The sequence below is a fragment of the Arvicanthis niloticus genome, chromosome 7 (genome assembly GCF_011762505.2).
Source record: "Arvicanthis niloticus isolate mArvNil1 chromosome 7, mArvNil1.pat.X, whole genome shotgun sequence".
Taxonomy (NCBI): Eukaryota; Metazoa; Chordata; class Mammalia; order Rodentia; family Muridae; genus Arvicanthis; species Arvicanthis niloticus.
The window spans coordinates 40,826,407-40,843,924 of NC_047664.1; the positions used below are offsets into that span (position 1 = coordinate 40,826,407).

At 49.1% G+C, this 17,518-nt stretch overlaps 1 protein-coding gene and 1 non-coding gene across 7 annotated transcripts in view; one reads left to right on the forward strand and one right to left on the reverse strand.

Annotated features, from left to right (window-relative positions):
• The window catches only part of Sorcs2 (sortilin related VPS10 domain containing receptor 2), a 450,334-nt gene that overhangs the window by 75,572 nt on the left and 357,244 nt on the right, over nucleotides 1-17,518 (reverse strand). The gene's annotated exons all lie outside the window — the stretch shown is intronic.
• LOC117713257 (U6 spliceosomal RNA) lies at nucleotides 5,807-5,913 on the forward strand. The gene has a single exon (XR_004607424.1). It is a non-coding gene; the product is annotated as a U6 spliceosomal RNA (small nuclear RNA).

Sequence of the window (17,518 nt, forward strand, 5' to 3'; positions counted from 1 at the left end):
ATTTAAGTCAATCCCAAACATGCTAATTACAACTCACAGGAATGCTGTGACATCGGGAAGATGTGATGGTTTGTGGAACTCAGATGCATCAGCCACACTAACACACTGAGGACAGGGTGGCAGGTGTAGTTCACAATACCTGATGTTTGAACACTTCACCACATCCACTCTTGGTCCCTCTCTAGATGCAGCATCTCATGATCCTCATTTTTCAGAGAGGTTAGTACTCTTCCCTGAGGGTGTCCAGCTCCATGACAGTGGCTGAGCAAGTGACAGAGATGCCCAGAGAGCAGCCGTTTCCAGCCCTAAGCCCTGTTGCAGCCACATACATTGCTTGCCTTTGATCTGATTTATTGATCGTGTGCCTCTGTAAAATTTTGTTCAGCAAAAGATCTTTGCAATTCAGGAAAAACATCTTCTGCACATTTGAATTCATCATTCCTGCTCTAGTGCACACACACACACACACACACACACACACACACACACACACACACTGGCGTGGGCACAAAGACATAAGGGTCCAAATGCAGGCAAGAGTAACAGGTAGGTACTAGGAGGACCTGTGAATGGTGCTTTTAGTCACTTCCATATAAGACCCTTCTCTGGCCAGGATCCATCTAGTATTCTGCTGACATCACATAGGGCCTGGTCACAGCTAGTGCCAGCAAAACCTCCATCAACTGCTTAGGAGTCCCCTACCTATGGATAGCAGTGGATGGTATCACAGCTGATGGGGACAGATTCATGCCTCTGATTTACCATATGGATACCAGCTTTAACTAACCTATGGTGGCTTTGGGCAGAAGACTGAATTCAGGGGCAACAGAAAGGGGAAGGGTCCTCGGGGAGCCCTGGAATCATCAGACACAGGAGACTGACCTGGCTGTCTGCCCATTTGGGAGATAGGAATGTATATGCCATGGACCTGGCCCTTCACTCATGAACTCCCAGCCCTGGCCTCAGCTTAGATCGTAAACAAGGCAAAGAACTCCCATTGCTACCTCATAGGCCTGCAGCAAGGACCACAGATGCCAGGAGCACTCACAGTGCCAATGTGTGTAACTACACACAGCCCGGGATGATAATAGACACCTGCCACCCAATGGGGACGACGTGGGCAGAACACAGCACACGTGCATGGACAGGGAGAAGGACAATACCAGCCTTTGCATAAGGGCATGTGGTACAGCTTCCTATATTGACTTTGGGAAGTGGTCACAGAAGCAGACAATAATGTCACAAGACGGAGACCCCAAGATGCCAGTGGGCCACCAGATGAAGATGCCATGAGGCAGCTTGGAATCTGAAGGGGCAGTGGGGCTGGGCAGTCCTGGCATATTAAGTGGTATCTGAAGTGATGATGGTGAGATGAAAAAGGAGAGAGGAAAAGTGGGGGTATAGGAGCTCCCCTGTTCATCCTCAGGAATCCCTGGAGGGGGAGCAAGAGTGAGAAGGTGAGGCACAGCTGAGGGGGCTGCTGGGTAACACTGAGGAAGCCCAGTCACAGATGAGGAAACTTCCAAAGGCACAGAAACCTGCATGGGGGAGCTGGAGCCTGAGTTTAGTGGACCTCAGTTTCAGAGCAAATGTCCTCTTCTTTGACACCCTCAGCTCCCATACATCGTCAGTGGTCAAACCCAGATGGATCTGCTCCATGCTCCCTTCTCACTCCCTGTTTATGTCCAGTCCCCATCATGGCCCCCCAGCAGTTCTCGCTCCTCAACTTCAGAACTTTCTCTTCTTCTGGACATTAGTTTCAGAGGCTCCCTGGTCTGATGGTTCCGGGGCTAGAGAACAGATTGTACTCACTCCACTGCTGCTTGCCTAAAAACTAGGTATAGGAGGAGTTGACCAAAGGCTAAAAATTTGCTGCATGATTGTGGATGAAGGGATGCACATGTATGTGTGTGTGTGTGGGTGAGAGACAGACAGATAGATAGATAGATAGATAGATAGATAGATAGATAGATAGATAGATATCAGTGAGTAGATGAATACATAGATGGATGGCACATAGCATGCACATGATGGATGGACTGATGAATGAATATATTCATACACATATATACATATACACATATACACATAAACACATATACATACACATATACACACACATATATATACATATATATATATATATATGTATATATACATAGATATATGTATATATATATACATATATGTATGTGTATATATATATACATGTGGTGGGTGTGGGGGACATGTACATGTAAATACTCATATGAGTGAATAGGAACACATGCATAAGACAGTCAGCTGGCTTTGGGGGTTAAGTGATGAGTAGATGGACGGGTGGATGAATAGATGTATGAATGTATGGATGAGTGGATACGTAGATAAATGGACAGTGAGTAGATGGGTGAGTGGATGGGCAGACGGATAGAAGGCTGATGGATGAGAGGATAAATGAGTGGATGGGTAAAGAGGGAGATGGGTGGGTAGATGGAGGGTGGAGGGTGGATAGTTGCGTGAATGGATATTAGCTGGGCGTGAAGATGAATGGATGGGTGGATGGGTGGATGAGTACATGGGTTGGTGGGTGGAAGAACAGATGAGCAGGTGAGTGAAAGTGTGTGTGTGTGTGTGTGTGTGTGTGTGTGTGTGTGTGTGTGTGTGTGTATAATGGAAAGAAAGGTGGATAAGTTGAATTGGTAGAACATAAGGTTTATCATCAAATATTCCAAGTTTCGTTGTGGCTCCTGCTCACTAGCTGCCATTCCAGGCACTGCTGTTCCTTGGTACTGGACCCTGGCTCCTCACCTTTGGTGAGAGGTTTAGTGGGTCATACAAGGGCTCCAGGGAAGGCACAGGGAGGGTGCTTTGGGGAGCCTGGAGTGCTGCGAACCACTGTAGAGTATGCTTGCCAGAAATCACATCCAAAATGCACATTGAAGAAACATAATTTCCACATGGCTGGTTTTAAGACCAAGTAATTAAATGGTTTTACAGTCGGTTTTTAAAACAAGCTCTTTGAGTTATGATCATAAAGCATGTCTCCATCATGTCCAAGTTGCTCTGCCTGGAGATTTCTAGCACAGTGGGTTTTATAATTAGGTTGCACTTCAGCTCCATCATGGATGAGGCCACTTTGTAGAACTCATTTTGTGGCCTGATGTGACATAATTAGACATAGAAGTTCTCAATGAGGGCTTTACCTGGGGTCGTCTTATAGGGAAGCTGGAGGGTAGCTGGAGCTGAGGCTGTGAGAGAGGGCATCTGGGGAGACATTCCTCTCAGCATGCAAAGGAAAGGCCCAGGATGCTTCTAGATGGAAGCCATCCTCTCCCTGTGTGACTGGGTGATGTGCCATGACCTCTGCCACTGAGCTTGAAGGCTGCTGACACACTCCATCCCCAAAACATGATCTCAGAGGCTGGAGCCTAGGGGAAGCCGGGCTTCCAGCCAATAGGACAGCCAGTTGGATAAAAAAATTTCAGCAAATGAACAAACGCTTAGTATAAATATATGTATGATATTTGAGACACAGTAAGAATAGTCCATTGCTTTTGTGAAATTCAAATTTAACTCTGTTTTTTTCTAAACTTTTTGTCATGTTGCACTTGAGTCTCTGAAGTGAGTTCAGAGCCCACAGCTCCCTTGTGGCCAGTGTGAAGCCAACCATGGCTCTTCATTACCTATGATAAGTGGCGGGCGTTGTGACAGGAGAATTTGGGTCTGAGCGGCGCCAAAGGGCCTGTCAGTCCCTTGGGAAAAGAAAGGGCGGCTTTGTGCCAGCGTCAGTGAGCACAGAGAGCCATTTGGGAATGTTGCTTTATCGAAGTTGCAGGCAATGTGGAAGAGGGAAGTGTGGACAAAGGGACACCACCAGCAGCCCGTGGTCCATGGAGCAGTGGTGACCTGGGCTTGGTCAGGGTAGGGGCCTGGCCTGCGCCTCACCTGGCTTCACTCCCTTCCCACCTTCCAAGGCTGAAGCTGGGAACTTCAGAGGCTTGCCATGGGTCACTCTGTGCCAGCCTTGGCTTCTTTTGTCACTCTCATCCTGGGCCCTCAAGGCTAGGATAGACTGGTATGGCGAATGCACACGATGGAACCTGGAAGCACAGACATGCTGTGGCCGTCGGATGGATCACACTGCCACACATGACTATTTTAGGCCAGGCTGGACTCCTGGCAAGCTCTGCTAGAAGCTGTAGGTGCACTGGGGACAAGAACCCTTGGTTCCATGTGGGCATCCTCCATACACATGGGGACACTGACAGCTTAGGCAGAGGCCTGTCCTGAAGGCAGCAGTGGATGCTCACCTGGACATGGAGTGGAGATTTGGGGGGAGGGTTGTTGCCCTCCTCTGCTGGCCCCGTGTCTCCTCTCCATCTGCCCCACACCTAAGCTTCAGTTCTTCCGCTCTGTGGCCAACCACCATAAAACCATCTGGATTCCTGTCCTGTCGTGGCTGGCTGATCACGGCACTCAGCTTGACCTCGAGCTCTTCTTCCTCCCATGTGCCAAATTCATTGCCATTATCTCTCAGCTCTCCATGCTATGCCCCAAGACAAAGCCACAAGAGTCACCTTATGTGCTTTTCTGTTAAACTCCATGTTCCCAAACACATCAAATGGTAGACCCATGAATAGAGGCCAAGACGAAGGATGAGACCACAGTCTTTCTCCTGCCACAGGGGTTCCCTGGAGCACAGGTGCCCACTGTGGGCTCAGGAAGCTGCTTCTGGAAGATTCTTGGCACCATGTTTCAGTCCAGGGGTCATGAAGCTTCCAACCTGATTTCAGATCCACCACTCCTCACAGTGGCAGCCAGAGTCACAAGGGAGATGGGCAGGCCACCATGCCATGTACAGATGCCTGGCAAGCTCTGCCTCACTTCCCTGTGCCATGGAGGACCGTGACTCTTTTTTATTTTCTTCATAAAACCATTCAAACCATTTTTAGCTTGTGGTCACAGGGACTGGACAGTGAGCAAAACCATGTGTGCACCATGCCCAGGCCACTGCCAGAGGGGACTCTGATGATGGGTCCAACATTCACAGGACAATCAAAATCATGACAGGACTCGAAGGAGAGCACACCCCTCCCCCGTGAGAACTGAAGCTACTCCAATGGTATGGGGTCAGCTTGAGGTGGAGAAGAAAGACAAGCAGGCACCCCCTAGACCTTTCAACCATGCAGAATTGGGACTCTCTGTGCATAGGACTGCTTCATCTGCACCTGGAAGATGGAGCAAACTGCACCTCAGTGCACTGGCTCCAGGTGGTTCACACAGGCCTCCGTGTCTGTCTCTGGGGTGGGGGGCATTCCTCTTGAATACTGTCCCACTGTAGTGGGAAAATTTCCCTGCAAGTTGGGAGGAGCTAAGGTGGGAGGAGTAGGGAGAGGAAGAGGAGGAGTAAGGGGAGGAAGAGAGGGAGAGAGAACCAGAGAGAGTAGAAGATGGCAGTGGATGTGTGCGTGTCTCTAGCAGTCTAAGGTAGTTGAATTGTCTAGGTTAGGTATTGGGTTATACCTCTAATTGTGTGGGCATCTTGTTATTGAGCATTACCAAACTATAAAGCCTTTGGTTAATCTTTAAACATTAGAGTCTCATTTTCCTATCAGGCTTGTGTGGATGGCTGGATGGTCTGGGCAGTGCTCAGCCTTGTGGAGACAGCGTGGAAGATTGGCAGAGCCATCTCCCATGCTGGCATCTCGTGGGTGGCAGGGCCAGTGTCACAGGCCACCTGAGCCGGTGGCTGAGCTGAGCAGTGGTGGTGTATTCTCAGGCCTAGGCTAGTCGGGAAGATGGCAGCTGATTAAGAACAAGCAAGATCGTGCTCACTTCAGCAGCACATATACTAAAACTGGAACAGTACAGAGAAGGTTAGCATTGCCCCTGCGCAAGGATGAAAAAAATAAAAAGAACAAGCAAGATCGGGTGCCGACGTTTTAAAATACTACCGCAACATCCCACCCCTCAGTGAGCCTTCATTTTTCACAGTCCTGGTAGCCGCCAGCTACCCACCACTTCCTACACGTGGGTGCTTGGAGGGCTGCTCGCTGTGAAGTTCAGTTCTACTGTGTGTGGTAGATGGCGCTGCTTCTCCTCTCTCTTCCCTGCAAGCATGTGTGGTTGAAGGCTGGGGGCATCTTTATGAACTTCTGGAAACTCAGTGAATGAGGGAAGCCCCAGGTCCCAGTCCTGTGCTTTGTGTGTGTGTGGGTGTGTGGGTGTCACCGCCCGCTACCACTTCTGGATTCTTCACCACTAAGTAAGGAGTGGTCTTCCCCCGACCCCAACTCCCATGGTTCCAGCTGCCAGGCTAGGTATCAGGGTTGCCACCCCCTTGCATGGCAGTCCCTCAGAATCAATCATTCCTGCTTTCTGGGTTCTAAACCCTTTGAGAGGCTGACAGAAAGAGACAGTCTACTATCTCCAACAATGACCAGTAGACAGCTCTGCTGCTTTGCCATAGTTTTTGAGGCACCTGTGTACTGCCCACCTATGTACACTCAACTCATGTACACCCCACCTCTGTACACTATACCTGTGCACACCCCACCTGTATACACTCTATCTGTGCACACCACACCTGTGTATACCCTACCCATGTACACACCTGTGTACACCCCACCTGTGTACACTCTACCTATGCACACCCCACATGTGTACACCCTACCTGTGCACACCCCACCTGTATACACTCTATCTGTGCACACCCCACCTGTGTACACTCTACCCGTGCACACCACACCTGTGTATACCCTACCCATGTACACACCTGTGTACACCCCACCTGTGTACACTCTACCTATGCACACCCCACATGTGTACACCCTACCTGTGCACACCCCACATGTGTACACTCTACCCGTGCACACCCCACCTGTGTATACTCCACCCCCAGTGAAAATGCATAGTCCAGAGTGAGGACAGGAGACACAGTCTCCTGAGGCAAAGACCATAGCGTCTGAAGAATACAGCCCTGTGCCCTTCTCCTTTGTCCCTTGCCAATGTCCTCATTTAATTGGCCAAATGATGCAATGCACCTTGGGACATTGTACATGTACACAAGGATGGGTGTCATGGTGGGTGTGGATTCTAAAAGTCATATCCCCAAAATTTCCCAGGCTAGTTACCAACTGCCTTCCCTGAAAGCATCTGAAAGCCAGTCTCTTGATGCTGGTTAGAGTTCCAAAAATTGCCTCTGACACTGTGAGCTCTACTTAGCACGTCTACAAATTAGCCTGGGGCAGAGGAGCTGGTCCAGAGCAGGTGTTAGAGAGCTAATTACCACCTCACAGTTACAAAGCAGCAGCCTGTAGGCCGCCATGGTCATGGACTCACCAGTGCCAAGACAAGAGCCAAGGAAGGGAGGGAAGGACAGCACCCACTGCAGCAGCATGAATCCAGACGTGAAGACTAGGGCTTGCTTGTGGCACTGGCTCAGAGAGTTGGAAGGACTCTGTGTGACAGACTGAGGGAACTAAGGAACACAGAGCCAGGCACCATGAGAAGCCACTGAGCCTGTTCTGAACTCAGCCCTGTCATCTCCCACAGCACATCCTAGGGCTGCTTCTGTTCTCTCTCCTAGGAGCCCTCAATCACCTTTGCTGCTACTTTGTCCGACACTGTCAACCTGTTACTTAAATGCTAGGTTGTAGGCCAAAGACACAGAGAAGGACATGGTCCCTGTCATTCAGGAAGCTCAGCTTGGAAAGTTACAAAGACCAGGGACAGCCAGGAGGGAAGAGGCTCCAGAGGTTGGGGGCATGTGAAGAGTTGGAGAGGGAATGTCTGAATTGAAGGCACCAGGAGTACTACCTGGAGGAGGTGGCAGCAGAGATGAGATGCTACCAAGACCTTTCCCAGAGCAGGGAGGGTATAGCAGGCTGAGGCGCTGGCAGTGTGAAGAGCAGATCTCTGATGGTTCCAGACTTTGCTCCTCCACTTCCTGCTTGTTATTCTCAAGAACACAGAACATGTTGAGCTAAGGGGTACCAGCAAAACCAGACCACTATTCTAGCTAGCCTGAGGCCAAGTTCATCTGATAGCCCACAGTGGGGAACCCAGGCTTCCTGGGGTACTTGCTGAGACAGGGGCCATGAGGGGTACCAACTGGGACTCTATCTACCCTGGGTAGCTTTCTATAGGCAAGACCTAGCTGCAATGGAGCCCAGCTTCTGTTGCTCCAGGTTGCCTTTCTAACCGATCTTTCCTTCTTCTTCCTCTTCCTCTTCCTCTTCCTCTTCCTCTTCTTCTTCTTCTCCTTCTCCTCCTCCTCCTCCTCCTCCTTCTTCTCCTTCTTCTCCTTCTTCTCCTTTTCTCCTTCTTCTCCTTCTTCTTCTTCCCTTCTCCTCCTCCTCCTCCTCCTCCTCCTCCTCCTCCTCCTCCTCCTCCTCCTCCTCCTCCTCCTCCTCCTCCTTTTCCTCCTCCTCCTCCTTCTCCTGTCCGGCTTATACCAAACCCTGGATTAGACTCCCAGTGCTACATAAACCAGGTGTGGTGAAGCATACAGTCCTAGTACTTGGGAGTGAGAGACAGGGTAGATCAGAAAGATGTTCGCAGATATCATCTGCTACACAGAAGGTTCAAGGCTAGTTTGGGCTACATGAGATCCTGTCTCAAAACAAGGAAACAGAAACTGCTAACGGGACTTGAGCATCAGTGCATTCTCGCTTCCTGAGTTCAGGACCATTTGGGCTGTGAGGCTGGAGCATGGAACCAATTCCCAGGCTTGAAGGCTGCATGAGCCGAATCTGTAATTTACAGAGATGCCAACGTGGGGTCCGTGGTGGGGTGCCCTGTGGTAGTGTTCATGGTGGGGTGCCCTGTGGCGGGGTCCGTGGTGGGGTGGTGCCTCTTATTTCCAACAAAGAAAATTAAGATTCCATGTCTCTAGCCACGGAATCATAGGAAAAGGGCCATGCAAATATTCCCAGAACAGGGAGGCTCAGCAAGAAGGTGGGGCTTCTGGAAAAGGCACCTGTCAGAGGTCTCACTTGGGAGGCACAGGGTGGAGGGGGTGGGAGGAGCTAAGAAGGGTGTGAAAGGGGCAGAGCCAGTGAGAGCCAGTGGGTTCTGGGCAGGGTGGTGTGTGTGTGTGTGTGTGTGTGTGTGTGTGTGTGTGTGTGTGTGTGTGACAGATCTGGTCCTGGAACAGGACTGGCTTCTAGTGGCAGTGTTACAGGCTGGGACTTTTGCGTGAGGGCACAAAGAGCTTCTACCTCTGTGCCTGCTTCCTGTCCTGTCCCTGCACAGCCACTTCCCTGGGAGGGGAAGTCTGCCTTTAAAGTCCTGCCAAACAAGATACTGAGCTTCCCCCCATACCCCATCAGTCCCCAAGTTTGGACCATGGCCTCCTGAGGGACAAATCTATAATATCTCACAGAGTAAGTACTGGGTGTTATCAGGGGGAGCTAAGGGCTCCTCTCCCCCACCACTAATAAGGAAGTACACAGCAGGAGTCTCCCCAGGACTCACATCTCCATGCCTCAGTTTCCTCACTGGAAGTGACTGTGAGAGCCTTTTCATAGGGCTAAGGGAAAGACACTATAGCTCCCTGTTTCTGACAGTTTCAGTGGCTGCTCAGGGCCCATTCAGCGAGCTCCCTCCTCTGTGCTGTCTCTTACTGCACACTAGCTCTTGACCCCTCAGATGGGGTCACTCAATGACTATGATTTGAGAAAACAAGAAGCTGAGATCCACTTACACCCTCGCTGCTCATTCCAGCAACAGAAAGGAGCTCCCACAAGGACTCCACAGCGCATGTGCCGGGGAAGCTGATGCATGGAGTGAGAGGGAGGCCTGGGGCAGGAGAGAGGAGGCAGTGGGGTAGGGGCAGATGGTTGAGATCAGGGAGGGTAAAGCAGGAGGCTGGGGTGGGAGGCTGAGATTAAGAACACTGGGGTAAGAGAGCTGGTATAGAAGGCCTAGGGCAGGCAAGTTGGGCAGGAGGCTGGGGCAGGTGGGCAGGGATGCTCTGCCTGCCTCAGGCTGGCTCCTAGTATTTCACAGGGAATTAAGCAAGTGATTGTCCTCAGACCTCTGTTTTTAGGAGGAGCTAAGGTGGGAGGAGTAAGGAGAGGAAGAGGAAAAGGAAGAGGAGGAGCTAGAGAGAGCAGAGATGTAGGAGGATGAAGAGCCACACAGGTATGGAGAGCAGTCATGGGTAACAACTTATATTTAGGTTAGCTAATTGGGAAACAACTCTAATTGTATGGGCAGCTTGTTACTGAGCATTACCAAATATATAAAACCTTTGATTAATATTTAAACATTAAAGTCTCATTTTCCTACCAGGCTTGCGTGAATGGCTGGATGGTCTGGGCAATGCCCAGCCTTGTGGAGACAGCGTGGAAGATTGGCAGAGCCATCTTCCATGCTGGCATCTCGTGGGTGGCAGGGTTGGTGTTTCTGGCTGGCCATTTCTAGCTGTAGTGTGCATGTGGCCTCCGGCTATGGAACATGGTGGCTGAGCTAGGCAGAGCCACCACAGCTTAGGTAGTGGGCTTGACTAGCGGCCATTTAAAATAATTACTTCAACATCTATTGACCTCTTTCTCTTGTTTGTCCTAGGTCCCTCTCTCATGCCAACCCCTGGAGCTATTTACTAAATAATCATCTGCTTATCCTCAAATCCTGTCTTAGTTCTATTTCATCAGGAACCTCTGCCAAGCACAGGGAGCCCACAACAGTCAGAGCCAAGCTCATGATACATGGTTGAGGGTACCACTAAGAACCCCTGAGGGGTTAGCCAGCAAGAACTGAGCCCTGGGCTGAGGGACCCAGTTCTGATTAGCCACTTCTTTACCATGGGATCTGGGAACACTGGCTTACCCTGGAAGCCTGTGCCTAATCCCCAAAGTGAAGAAGGATCTGCATTGGTGAGATCCCAGCTCCTACGCCCTGGGTATAGATTCAGAGCCTTGGCTGGACCTCCGATCCACCACAGCTGGGTGCTCTCCTCTGAACCTCGATTTATCTGTGAGTAGGATAGTGATTCTGGAGACACGGCTGCTATGAGGAACAAGCAACAGTGCCTTGGAACATCAGGCACCAGGACACAAGGCAATTTTTCAAAGACCATCTGAATATAAGGAGAGATGGAGAGAAAAGCTGTCAGTAATATGTGTGTTATCTAGACCAAAGCGTCAAATGTAGGTCATGACCCCATATGGAGCTGAATAATTGAACATGCTTTATAAAGACTTGGTAACATTAGGAGGCTTCTGAACAGGCCATGGCTAAAGACTTCAGAGTCAAAGTGTCACAAATCCCGTATGTTCTTCACAGAGCCAGCCCGTGCGGTATCACGTGTCTTCACTGCAGCCTTGGTTCTGACACACACACTTTGCACTGCACATGCCAACACACCACACAATGCTAGCAGAGCCTCCTGAAACACCCCAGCTTGCATTCAAGATCTCCCTGGACACATAGCTTCTGCCCCTAGAGACACAAAAATGCTTAATTACAGAAAACAGGGACTTCTGGCATGTCCCCACCATCATTGCCTAGCAGGCATCACACCAGCATATCTTTGGATCATATGTTATCGTGTTAGACAAGCAAACACAACCATGTCAGTGTGCAAGCTTGCTTTATCTTTAATATGGTAAAATTGTGTATACACATAAGAATTGTTTTAAAATTAATTTCTTCATGGTTCGTCATCTGTGAGTGCTTATTTTAAGAACCTATGTACCCAGTGTAACACAAACACTTCTCGGCCAAAAGGGGCTCTCTAGCAGAAGATTTGAGCATGTACATGACCTGGGAACCAATGCCAGTGTTAGGAAAGCAAAGGAACTGAAAGAAAGAAAACATGACAGAAACCTCATTTGTGACGCATTTGACTCTGAAGTCTTTAGCTATGGCCTGTTTAGAAGCCTCCTAATCACCAGAGAGGCCCTTGCATGTCAGAGAAGCTGAGGAGCTGAGTGACTCTAGTCTCTGTCCAGCATATGTTCAGACTTTCTGGACACAGTGGAGAGAAGGAGAGGCAAGGACACAGGTGCCAAGCTTAGCACAGGAAGGCTTGAACCCGGAAGGTCTCCAAAGGCCCACATGTGGAAAGCAGGCCCCCAGTTTGATACTATGGGGGGTGGTATGGAACCTTTAGAGGCTGGGGCTAGTGGGAGAGGGTTAGGACTTTGGGGGCATTCTTTGCTGGAATATTGTGACCCAGCATCTTCTACCTTTGCCTTCCAGCTGCCAAGAGGCAAGTGGTTCTGTGCTTCCCTGACCCTCAGAACATCAGGCTCAGAGCAACTGGCCAAAGACTAAAAACTTTCAGACCATAAGTTATTTATATCAGGTATTTTGTTATAGCACTAAAATTCTGACCAATGACAGGGAAAGAAACATGTAAGAAGAAAATGTGAAAATTGAAGTAAAAATTAAGATGAAAACATAAAACCTATACATTATCAGTGGTCACAGTGTGCTTGAAGAGTCTAACATCCTGCTGAATTACAAAGACTGCTAGACTCTGCTTTAAAAATCCTGCTATAGGGAATGGAGATGGCTTAGAGGTTAGGAGCACTGGCTGCTCTTCCAGAGACTTTAGGTTCAGTTCTCAGCACTCATATGGCCGTTCACAACAATCAATAGCTACAATTCCAGAGAATCTGACACCCTCTTCTGGCCTCTACAGGCATTGCATGCATGTGGCATATGTACATACATACATACAGGCTGGCAAAACACCCTTACACAAAAAAATGAAAATAAAGTCTTTAAAAAAAATTAGTTATACACAATTGAGAAAAGAGCCTAAAGTATAAGAGCAAATGAGCTTTTTTTTAAAAATGAAAACTAAAGACATTTATAACTGGCACAAATTGATCAAAGTAAGTCAATATGTCTATGTAAATGTTAGATTTTAAAGGAGATCTCATTGCCAGGGGGAGAGCTGACCAACAACAAGGATAGAAGTTTCAACTCACAAGAAAGTTTAACCGTGTATGAGTTCTGATCTCTTTCTTCCTTGTGTATAAAGAGTAAGAGAGTGTACGTGTGTAGGTATATGTATGTGGAGTGCTATATGTGCATGAGGTGTTATGTACACATGTGGGTGTGCAAGCCAGAGGACAACCTCAGGTACTGTTCTTAAGTGCTAATATCCATACCTTTAACAAGCTCTCTCACCAGCGTGGAACTTGTCAATTAGTCTAGGTCTGTTGGCTAGCAAGCCCCAGGGTCTTGCCTCTGCTTCTCCAGCATGGGGATTATAAGTGAGTGTGGTTGCACAGCTTTTTTAAAAATGTGGATTCTGGGGTGGATGGATTCAGGCAGTGAACAAATGGGACCATCTCTACACCTCTAATATTCAAGTGCTATGGTGATTTCTGTGAATTATCCAATTGAGAGGACATAGAGTTGACTGGGAGTTGGGGCTCTGAGCATGCTTGGGGTGGGGGAATACCTTGATTATATTAATACAAGCGTAAAGAGCCTTCTGTAGTGGGCAGCACCATCCCTGGCTGGGGCCTGGACTGTCTGTGTGGAGAAAGGGAGCTGGCCACCATGAGCAGCATTCCTCTCTACTTCCTGACTGCAGATGTGATGTGAGCATCTGCTTCAAGTTCCTGCTGCCTTGACTTCCCCATCATGATGGACTACACCCTTGAGCTGAGAGTCAGAACAAACACTTTCTCTCTTTTATCAGGTTGTTCTGTCATCGTGCCAGGAAAAGGAACTAAGGCAATGTGTCTAAAATATAGGTCATGCCTGACAGGATGGCTCAGCAGGTAAACTTACTCCTCACATTATGGTACCCACCCATGTGCTCGTGGGTACACACACACACACACACACACACACACACACACAGATAGATAGATAGATAGATAGACAGACAGACAGACGGATGGATATCATAAAATATAGTTTAAAAAATTTAAAGTTGCCAGAATCACAAGTTTTAAAAGTTAGCAAGTCTAGGGGCTGGAGAGATTGCTCAGCAGTCAAGAGCACTGACTATTCTTCCAGAGGTCCTGAGTTCAATTCCCAGCAACATGATCACTTGCAACCATCTATAATATGATCTGATGCCCTCTCCTGGCATACAGGTGCACATGCAGATACAGCATTCATACACATTAAATAAACAAACTTCTTTTTTTAAGAAACCTGGCAACTCTGTGACTGATTATAGAAAGTTTATCTCTTCTTTCAGAAATCCACAGTCAATCAGACAAAAACCACTAAGGATGACAGCCATTATTTTAGTTAGGATTCTCAACACTGTGATAAAAAAAAAAAAATGACCAAAAGCAACTTAGGGAGGAAAGGGTTCATTTCGTCTTACACCCTACCATCCCTCATCCATGAACGGCAGGTCAGGAACTGAGAGCAGGGAAGTAGAGGCGGGGCCTGAAGCAGGAATTGTGGAGAAGTACAGCTTGCTGTCTTGTTTCTCACTGTCTGCTCAGGCTGTTTTCTTGTACACCCCAGGACAGTGAGCTGGACCCTCCTGCATCTATCATCAATCAAGACAATGCCTCACAGGCAGGTCTGGTGGGAGCATTTTCTCAACTCAACTTCCATCTTCCCAAATGTCTCTAGCATATGTCAAATAGACATTAACCTAGCTTTCAAAAATGGTTTCAATCAGCTTCAACAAGCCCCAGTCAGCATCAGCTGGGCACCTTCAGTCAATCAGACCACAGAAGGTCTGTTCAGACACTGAGAAAATATTCTGGACAGAATTCTATACACTGTGTCACAAACTGGCTTCAAAGGACACATTCTAGCCCAATGTCTGATCACCTATGTGGTGCTCAGAATAACAGATTGTAAAGGTGTACACTTCTCTCTCCCGTTATTGGCTAGAACCCTTGCACATGTGACCTCTCATAGTGCAAAGGCCTTGGCTGATGGGACTGAGCTATGGGTCCAGTGAGGGGAGGTCACTTTGGATCATATTGGGAGGCCCTATCTCATCACAGGTCCTCAGGAGAAGGACATCAGAGGCTGTTAGAGGGAGGAACTTCAGAAACAAAAAAGAGTGGAGAACGGATTTTCCATTCTGGCCTCAGATAGGAGTATGTCGTGTTGGCCAGTGAAACCATTTTGGATACTGTGATGGCTAATCTTGGTTGTCAGCTTGACTACATCTGGAATTAACTAAAAGCCAAAAAATGGATGGCATACCTGTGAGGCATTTTCTTAATTAGTGATTGATGGCTGGTGCCCATCTCTGGACTTAGGGTTCTGGGTTCTATAAGAAAGCAGGCTGAACAAGCCATGGGGAGCGTGTGAGTAAGAAGCACCCCTCCATGACCTCTGTATTAGCTCCCGCCTCCAGGTTCCTGCCTTGCTTCAGTTCCTGTCTTGACTTCCTTTGATGATAAACAGTGTTGTGGAAGTGTAAGCTCAATAAACTCTTTCCTTTCTAAGCCGCTTTGGTCATGGTGTTTCATCAAGGCAACAAACATGCAGCTTCCAGGACTGTGTGGTCCGATGCCCTCAAGGCTGCGGCCAGTTAATGTAGTTAATTAATGTAGCTGTATAAGTTAGCACAGCCCTGGAATACAGAGAGAGGAAAGCAGGCTGTATCAAACCTTGAACAGTTGGGCACTTAAAAAACCCATGGTTTATTCCTCAGTATGGTGAGGAAGCCTCAGTTTCCCTGATCAGCCCATGTCTACCTTCCCAGCACGTCTTACAGTCCCTTTGTTCTGGGAACTCCGGCAGGGCTCACTGCCTCAGGCTGTACCACTCACCAAGGAAGATGTCAAAATGGACCTGGCTGTGCAGGAGAAGCACGAAATTTAAAAGGCAGCCCAGGCACAGAGGCCAAGAGCAATAGAGAAGCAGGAAGCAGGACGTGCAGGCTAAGGTGGCTTCAGAACCCACATCCAGGGCTGGGGGTGCCTCAGTGCTCAGAAGGCTCTGGCACAACTCTCTTACCTAGCGACCAACTTTGCTTCTGCAAATGTCCATCTCCCAAGACCAGCACTCAGTGCAGGGTGACAGCTAGGGTGTAGGGAGGCTTCCTCTGCCCCACGAGGAGGTGTGGACAGAAGGGCAGAGAGATGTCCTGCAGCCAAACTGCCTGTAGTCAATCAGTGCCATGTGGACCTTGGGCAACCCAGGGTTCTCAGCCTCTTGGGGATACTATGAGGACTATTCTAGAGAAGCGAGGCTGAGTTTCTTCCTGCCTTGACAGCCTTTGGCCTCCTGAGGAGGGATTCGAACAAGCTTCATTCATGCTCCTTGCCCTGCCCCTCCAGCTGCCTCTCTCAGGAGCCCTCGTTTTCCTCTCACCCCTTCCAGAAGCATGGACACTATGACCTCAAAACCAGCACAAAAGCCAAGGCAACGAAAGCCCCTCCCCACTCCCAGGGGCCCCTAACTACCCTGAGGAGCTCACGCTAACACCTCCGGAGGACATGGCACTGTTTTCTACTCCTTACTCTATAGCACATCTCCATATCCCTGTCCTCCGCCCACGTCCCCTTACTTGCTGACACTGCCATGTTGTAGGTGGACCTGTCCCACTCTACTTGTGGAAGTTAGAACATGCCAGGCATATTAGTCTGCAATGACTGATTCTGTGAAGCACACGAGAGCCGTGTGGATGACCCACATACCAGGAACTCAGCAGCAATGGGAGGGAGGCACAGTGTCTTCTGGCCCCCCTTCCCACATGCTCCAATGCCCCCCAATGACAGCCTGCACCTAGCCAGCCATCAAGAACTCCCACACATGGAGCTTGACACAGGGTCACAACAGGGAGGAGGGAGCTATTTCCTCAGTGGACCACAAAAGAAGATAAAAACAGAGGCTTGGAACTCCCCATGGCCACCTTCATTGAATGAGAAGCCAGCCTGAGCCGTTAGTGGCCCCCTCCTATTCTGGAGCACACAGGTCTCTGAAGCTGTGGCCAATAGTGCAGGGCAACCCCTGAGGAACCCACACGAGTGCTTGCTGTGTGCAGTCCCCCAGGGCCACAACAGAACCCAATAGACAATAGCAACAATTACTACAGCTTTCTTAGAATGACAGTGTTGACCTTCTTTGACCTTTGTGTGCCTAGAAAAGCAGCAGCTCAGTCCCCAACCATAGTCCAGAACCAGCTCTCCCCTGAAATGCAGTCCTGGTGTACTTTGTCTACCTGGATCACAGCCAGCCCTGCCTCTAAGTCTTACCTTATCCCATACAGGTTTAAGTGAAGCATGATCACATTGGCCTCTCTGGACCCACACCCTCCCACCTAACCAAGCTTGGCTTAGGGCTCCATGCTACACAGGCCAGACATACATGGGAACAGGAGGACCACCATGAGGGCCCTCAGAGGAAGTGGGTAACTCAACAGAGCAGCTGAGCACACTGGCCAGCTCCCCAACCTGCATCTATGTGTATTTTTTCCCAATAAAGACTCTGACCTGGTCGCCCAGCCACTAAGGGAACTGACAGCTCCAACCTATAGCTACTTTGCATTTTTGATGGCCTTGCCCATGCCCATCACAGCCCCGCCCTCCATCTCAACAGCTCCTTCCCATGAAACCGCCCCTCCTGCCAGAGTAGCCTGTGA